We start from the raw sequence: 8,537 nt of genomic DNA, 5'->3' as shown, positions 1-8,537 counted from the left end.
CAATGCGAATGCAACACGTGGTGCAGTAGCCACTAAAAGACCTCTTGGTGCATGAAAATTTGTATTCCCATTTCTCATGTTGTTTATTCCCTGCTGTATTTATGCCTTCAATCTTGAATTGACAAACAGTCATCTGAAAGCAATTTCACACGAGTAAAAAAAGGGTCTACGTAGATAACATTCTGAGTGTTGCGACTGTAGTAGTCGTGAGGCCTAGGAAATTGGGACGTCAGGGCTCTTTCCGTTGTTACTTTATTACCACCGTTCATAGTACACGTGTTAGACAGGCGCTCCAAGATCTATTCTGTAAATGTTGACTGTTTGGTGCTCCCAGCGTAGTTGAATCCATAGCTACTAAATTGAATAGTCTCAATAATTTACTGCCAAGACAAAGAAGAACTTCATTGGGAGCCGGTGACATTTCATTACTGTCGTCAACACTGTAGTTTTCTGATTTACGGAAAATGTTTCAAGTGTATGACTTTTAAATGTCCAGTTTGTAACAGATTTGAGTATTGTACCGGGTACAATTATGTCTACACCTGGTAAAAGACTTATACAGAAGAGCAGTATTACGTCACTCCATAAAGGAACACGGATGGATCTCGCTATGTTTCGGACAAAAATGCAGAAATACCCAGCAACACCAACGATAATCGGTAAAAGTGCTGAAAATTCTTTAGAGAAATATTATAGATGACATGGGCAAGCTAATTTACATTAGATAAATTATAATGTATTTAGACCACAACAATAATTAAAATTACACACCTTTATAATTTCTCCTCTAATGGCGGCTAAAGACAGATACAGACAAAAGAAGTCTACTCATGCATATAATGCTACGTCACAGGTTCCTCTCTCTCTCAGCTCTCGAGGAAGACGACCAAGAATGCACAATATGTAGTGCTATTTATACTATTGCTGATTATTAATATCTCTTTGTAATCTTACAACATTATTTTCCTCTGTGGCTATATTGTACATTTTTTTCATCACAGATATTAACATATTTCGTAATTACATTGTGAGTACAGAAATATTACAATCATAAATACATCGCGAATATTATTACAGAAAATATTACAATAATTACCAACGTCCTTTATACAAAATTAAATAATATTTTTTGTTAAACAATTACAGTACATACGAATTGCTTCATAGCGGCGTACATAGTACAGTTAAACGTCATTTCAGTTTATTAACAGTGTGTGTGCTGCCAGGGAACGTTACAGTAGCTCCAAAATCAATGTAACGCGAGCCACCTACAAGAGAAAACGGTTCAAATATAATAAGAGTTGAAGAAGGAACGAATATTTTGAGCAACTTTCTTGAAATATTCTGCTGTGTTCGGAAACACAAATTAAAAAATTCTTATCCGGTAGAAGGGAAGTGGGTGCGGTGAGCTAACTGCACACGAAATAAACCTTCCAATAACACGAACTTGACTTATTAAATATTAAACTGTATACAAGATGAATGTTTCATTTATGCCAGCCGGCTTTATTTGCTCCATACTGAGAATTCTTCTTCTTCTTCTTCTTTCTTCTTCTTCTCCTTCTGCTTCTGCTTCGTTAACACCCTTCAGGATCATGCGTGGCTTGTTTGAGAATTCAACATGTAAGAGAATCAAAATACGAACCATGAGACAGTGATAAGCACCATTTAAAGCTAATTAACTACGGCACTGAAACCACTTTAAAAAATCAAAATTCACTGAGCAAGATTCGAAATACAGGATTCAGAATAACAACATTGCCTAAATGATGAAGGTTGCCTTTCTTCGCAATAAATAACTTTATTCACAAGATCAGAAAGGGAAACAACTTAGTTACACTTGTTATGATAAATATCAGCAATTACATGAACAAGATTCCACCAACATCATATTACAGCAAGCGACAGCTACTTAAGGCTGCACTGTAGCTGGTGACCGTGGCTAAGCAACGGAAATGACTCAGTCAGTCATATTACTCGATCGACAACTGACATGAGCGAAATAGAAGTAACTGCCACGGGGAATACCAACAACTCTCTGGATGCATCGCTGACACTCCGAAGGCCAGAGCGCCAAATCAGTCAGAGCTCATTGAGGCAACCCAACTACGGCATGTGTGGGGCACGTCAGACTGCTGGTTGCCGCCTAGTCGAACTTCGGCCGAAAACTCGTCACGGGTGGCAAGAATCCATCTACGGTATCGTAGCCAAGGCGATGACAACAGAGCCCTCTATATCGCCCAACGGCCTTGTTGGGCAGTATGACATGTGTTCACCCTTCGCCTTCATGACGGACTGAACTGCTGGACACACTTTCAATGAAATGTTTGAATGTCTGTTAAGGAACGGCAGCCCATTCTCCCTGAACGTGAGAAGCAACAGGAGGTAGTGATGATGGACGCGGAGGCTGAACCGGAATAGACGCATCATTTCATCCCAAAGGTGCTGCATTGGGTTCAGGCTGAGACTCTAGGCACGCCAGACAGTTTCGAGAATGTTATTGTCCACAACCCATTGCCTCACAGAATTCAGCTTTATGACAGCGTGCACTGTGATTTTGGTTCCATCATCGTCTCCGAACTGTTCCTCTACCATACCCTGCCTGTAATATTAATCCATGTCCTGTGGCGTCTAGCGTTTTCTTAAGCGCAATCAGGGGACTACACACTAGCTAGGGAGAACATCCCCATACCGTAACACCATCTCCTCTGCACTTCGCTGTTGACACTCATAAAAAGGCAGATAAAGTCCTTGAGGCATTCGCCAAACTCTAATCCTTCCATGGGACTGCCACTAGGTACAGTGTGATCATTTCCAATCATCCGTTGTCCAGTGGGGTCGCTCTTTGAACTATCTCAGGTCTCACTTACATTTGACTACAGAAATGTGTGGCTTACGAGGAGCTGCTGCGGTTGGCTGTAGTTGTTCCTTTGCGTTTTCATGTCAGGATCAGAACACCAAGAGTGGACTTGGGCAACTTTAGAAAGGTTGAAATGTCCCTGATTTATTTGGTTCCCAGGTGACATCCAATGACTCTTCCTCGTTGAGAATCACTAAGCGATAGCACAATACTACTGGCCACCTTTAACATTGGTGGGTCCACCTCTGGTGTCATCTAGTGGCCAATTCTGTAAGTGATACGGCTGACTGGGCACTTTTGGTTCAAATAGTGTATGTTATAAGTAGAAAAACGAGATCTGCAACACCAGTAGCTGCAAGTCACAAAACTGATAAGGGAAGGAACAAGCAGATGACTGGCAAAGTACACGAAGGACAATACATCCATCCGGATGCACATAGTCTGCTCCAGCTCACACAGGCTCCAACTAGGAACCACGTACTCCGCCGGAGAGAAAGCATAAGCTGTGGCCCTATGTAGAGCGAAGAACTTGAGAATACTGTCGACAGCACAGTTCACCAGTCAGAAAAGTAGGTATGGTGCCTCCTAATTTTCGAAAGTTCTAAGAAAGTTCAAAGATCTTTTTAATACGGACTATTAAAAAGGAACCCCATTTTTGAAACAATAGTTCTTGAAACAATAGTTCTTGACTATATATTTGAAAAACCTCCACAGGATACAACCAACGTGTCATCGTAATACTGAGTAATTTAACAAAAAGTTTCCTACTGAAGATTTCCTCACGGAATAGTTTCACAGTTTGGCAATAGTGTCTTTTTGAATGATCTCTGCGCTGTGTGGTATGTGTAGTTCACATCCATATTTGCCAACGATATCTCCCGCTGAATCTGCTCTTTATGATCGAACTACCATGGTGAAAAATAAGGACACAGACATAGTCTAGTTTGACTTGCCTTTGAGTGCAGTGCGTCTTACAAAATCTGTTTGTATTATGAGACTATTTCCTAAGAATGTAACTGTCACCTTGTCTTAGTCACACCCTGTCGCAACAGTCAACATCTCCTATACATACCACTGATGTGACTGACTTTCTTGCGCGAGAAGAGACTCTCGGAATTTGAACTGTGAGCACGAAAATCACTCCCAACAAAACTTCATGCGTTTACTACTTGCGGAAATAGTTGTACTGAACTATTTTTGCTAACTAATTAATTCATGTATGAATTATGTGAAGTGTTCTGTATCTGGTGAGACTCGCAAGCTTCAACGGTTTCCAGTATAATAGGATTGGAACTTAAATCGTGGCTACTATTTATTCACAACCGATACAGAAGAGTTACATGTTTGCACCTGTTACAGTACTTCAAAGTAGTCATCAGCGTTGTGTAGAACCCGTTGCCAGCGATGTGAAAGGTGTAGTAGACCTTTAGCAGAGCCTATTCTCTCGATGGTGCGAATGGAGCGGTCTACTGCCTGTCGAATCTCTGGAACAGTTCTGAAGCGAATGCCACAAAGTGGTTCCTTCATCTTCGGAATCAAATCAAAGTCACAAGCGGAGTATGGTGGATGGTACAGTACGTCCCAATCCCATCGACTGAACAGAGCAGCCACAGCTTGCGCTGTATGCGCCCGCTCATTGTCGTGCAAAATGATGGGTGGGTTGCGCAGAAAATGTCACCGCTTCTTTCGGAAAGTCGGTTGCAGGTGATGCTCCAAAAAGCGAAGAGTAATACGCACGTTGGAACTTAAATAGTGGCAACACTACACACATTACGTTCCTCCACGGCAGACCGCCAATGCACAGTATTACTGTTGGTTTTTAGAGCATCACCTACGACCAGCTTTGCGAAAGAGGCGTCGACACTTTCTGAGCAACCCACCCATCATTTTGCACGACAATGAGCGGGCGCATACAGCGCAAGCTGTGGCTCCTCTGTTCAGTCGATGGGATTGGGACGTACTGTACGATCCACCATGCTCCGCTTGTGACTTTGATTTGATTCCGAAGATGAAGGAACCACTTTGTGGCATTCGCTTCAGAACTGTTCCAGAGATTCGACAGGCAGTAGACCGCTCCATTCGCACCATCAAGAGAACAGGCTCTGCTGAGGGTGTACTACGCCTTCCACATCGCTGGCAGCGGGTTCTACAGACCGCTCATAACTCCTCTGAAGGACAGTAACAGGTGCAACATTTAACTCTTTTGTATCGGTTGTGAACAAATAGTTGCCACTACTTAAGTTCCAACCCTCGCAATAAGAACAAAATTTCGGTTCCAGCACATTATGGTACTAAACAAATAATGTTATAAAATAGCTGTACTTGTGACATCGATCAATCACGTTTCTTTCAGTCCTTTGGCGTATATTATCTCTATTCAGACAAATTATGAACACATTTGCCGCTGTTCGTTTCTTACCAGCAGTTATTCAGTAATTCGCTTTATTTGCAATAGAGTGTTCCTCTTGCCCTGAGCTATAATGGTAACTGGAAATTCGTCCTTTGTTGCATTTGAGGTGACTTTTTTCTTACCAGTTTAACTTCCTGGAATCATGAGATTCAATGAAACTGAAGAATGATAACGGAAATACAATCATATAGAATACTTAACAGTTTTTATGACAGGTGTTATAATTTTTTGACAGATTGCAGCTAGTTATCCTTGGCTATGTGTGTGTAATAGACACCAGTCACTTCAGGTACCTCCCAAGAAACATTCGATAGGTCGTGATTTGTAATCTTCTTTCATGTACGTGCTAAGCAGTTTGATACCGTTCGCCACGACTTCCTCTCCTTTGTCAACATCCGACATTTGGGAGAGTAACGTACAGTTAATTTCCTCAGTTATCTGCTGGATAGATATCAATCTCTGTCTTCCATTGCAGTTTTTGTCCTCTACGGCTCCCTCTAGTAAACTGGAGACTATTCTCTGAATTATATACGTGTTCTAGCATCCTATCCCTTCTTCTAGTCAGCATCTTCGTCATCCTCATTTTCGCCAATTCTGCGAAGTACCTCCTCATACCTTACCTTATCAGTTTACTTAATTTTGAGCCACCATCTGTGACATCGTACCTGCGAGACTTCGATTTTCGCGTTTTGAGGTTTTCCCGTAGTCCATGTTCAGCTACCATACAGTACTGTACCCAGACGTATATTCTCAGTAACTTCGTATATTAAGACCTATGTTTGATACTAGTAGTACACTTCTTTTCGCAGGAATATTCTCATTTATTGCGTTAGTCTTTTTTATATCCTCTACATTCTATCTGCCAAGCTTTACTTTGTTTCTAAATTAGCAGAATTCCTTCACTTTGTCTGCTACGTCGTCCCCAAATAAATACTGTGGCTTCTGTTCCCATATAACAGCTTATCCCGTCATGCATTTTGTGGGTACGTTCTTGACATAAATTGTTACTTCAGTTACTTCAATTTCCTGTATTGTAAAAGACCGATAACTTAGTTCCTGTATAGCGAAACATAGGCACCCATTTCCGCACCAAAAATTTGGATATTGCCACTAATCCAAGAAAGCGCTCTCGTTGCCTTGCTTCCTACCTCCTTCATTTTAAAGCAAGCACACAAAGACAACACGGGACTTCGGTACAAGATTGACAGAGACGTTATTCGTGGAAAGCATTTACAGGTAAGCGGAAAGGGAATACAGTGAAGCAAATATTAAAGGTGAAGCCAACACTTTCATCTGATTTTAAACAAAAAGGTACTGTTGGGAAAATTTATATTTATTTAAAGACATGGTACAAAATACTGACGTCACTACATATGTGGATGAAAACAAGTTCCCGACAAAATGAATTTCACGTTAGTCAGAAATTACATCCGCTAGATATCTAACGTATTCTACTGATCTCAGATCGGACGACGTAATGAGCACGGGGATTCTTAGAAGTGGAACAAGAAGTGCACAGCAGGTAAGTGTTGACTTGCGGATGTTACCAGGCTACTTTGCATGAGAGGAGAAACACTGAGACGCTGTGCGTCTGTAAAATATTAGTGGGCCATCGGAGCATCCCTGTCGTGTTATGTGTGATGCACGGAAATAAATAACTCTTGTTGGGGTAAGCAACTTGGCCACGTTTCCCGATCGAACGCCATGTCCGTGCTAATGGTTCATAGACGAAACTGTCACCCAAAAGAAACAACAACAAACTAACTACAGTTGCACCCCAAAAGATGTATTACTATGTGTTTACATCAGGTACCAATAATAATATAAATGATTTACCCTTCATTAGATGCATGAAAATCAAAAAACTCTCTACTAAAAAAACAATGGAACATGCTTCATCTGTCAAATTCACCGGCAATAATGGTGGTCTATATTAGAACACATCTGACCATTTCCCGGCAGGAACCAGCACCGTTCAAGGCAAAAAATATGCGATGGCCACTTTTCCCGCCCTGGCGATTTTACTGCAACATCATCTACACTCACAAGCAGTGGCTTTGCATATAACATTTTCCCTATAATACGGAGCGATTCCCATCCTGTGGACACGAATTATCAGCCGTATCTTTGAGTATGTTCGATTCTCTTCGTGCATCAATCTGGTTGACTATTGAATCACTTTGACATTACACTGATCTAGAGACTAGAAACGCCATAAGTGATGCGATCCCAAAATACGCCCCACTCTAAATCCTAACAAGTACTCCCAGTTTTATGCACAATGTACACGTAATGAACTCTGAGAATCCTCACTGAGTTCACACAATGCGTATGTCTTTCCTAACATTATCGTCCATGATTAACTAGCTCGGACCTGTCTAATTTGCTGCCTGATCTTTGCGTAGCAATGTACACTCCTGGAAATTGAAATAAGAACACCGTGAATTCATTGTCCCAGGAAGGGGAAACTTTATTGACACATTCCTGGGCTCAGATACATCACATGATCACACTGACAGAACCATAGGCACATAGACACAGGCAACAGAGCATGCACAATGTCGGCACTAGTACAGTGTATATCCACCTTTCGCAGCAATGCAGGCTGCTATTCTCCCATGGAGACGATCGTAGAGATGCTGGATGTAGTCCTGTGGAACGGCTTGCCATGCCATTTCCACCTGGCGCCTCAGTTGGACCAGCGTTCGTGCTGGACGTGCAGACCGCGTGAGACGACGCTTCATCCAGTCCCAAACATGCTCAATGGGGGACAGATCCGGAGATCTTGCTGGCCAGGGTAGTTGACTTACACCTTCTAGAGCACGTTGGGTGGCACGGGATACATGCGGACGTGCATTGTCCTGTTGGAACAGCAAGTTCCCTTGCCGGTCTAGGAATGGTAGAACGATGGGTTCGATGACGGTTTGGATGTACCGTGCACTATTCAGTGTCCCCTCGACGATCACCAGTGGTGTACGGCCAGTGTAGGAGATCGCTCCCCACACCATGATGCCGGGTGTTGGCCCTGTGTGCCTCGGTCGTATGCAGTCCTGATTGTGGCGCTCACCTGCAAGGCGCCAAACACGCATACGACCATCATTGGCACCAAGGCAGAAGCGACTCTCATCGCTGAAGACGACACGTCTCCATTCGTCCCTCCATTCACGCCTGTCGCGACACCACTGGAGGCGGGCTGCACGATGTTGGGGCGTGAGCGGAAGACGGCCTAACGGTGTGCGGGACCGTAGCCCAGCTTCATGGAGACGG

This window comes from Schistocerca americana, chromosome 4 (assembly GCF_021461395.2).
Source record: "Schistocerca americana isolate TAMUIC-IGC-003095 chromosome 4, iqSchAmer2.1, whole genome shotgun sequence".
Taxonomy (NCBI): Eukaryota; Metazoa; Arthropoda; class Insecta; order Orthoptera; family Acrididae; genus Schistocerca; species Schistocerca americana.
Note: the sequence above shows the minus strand (reverse complement) of the source record.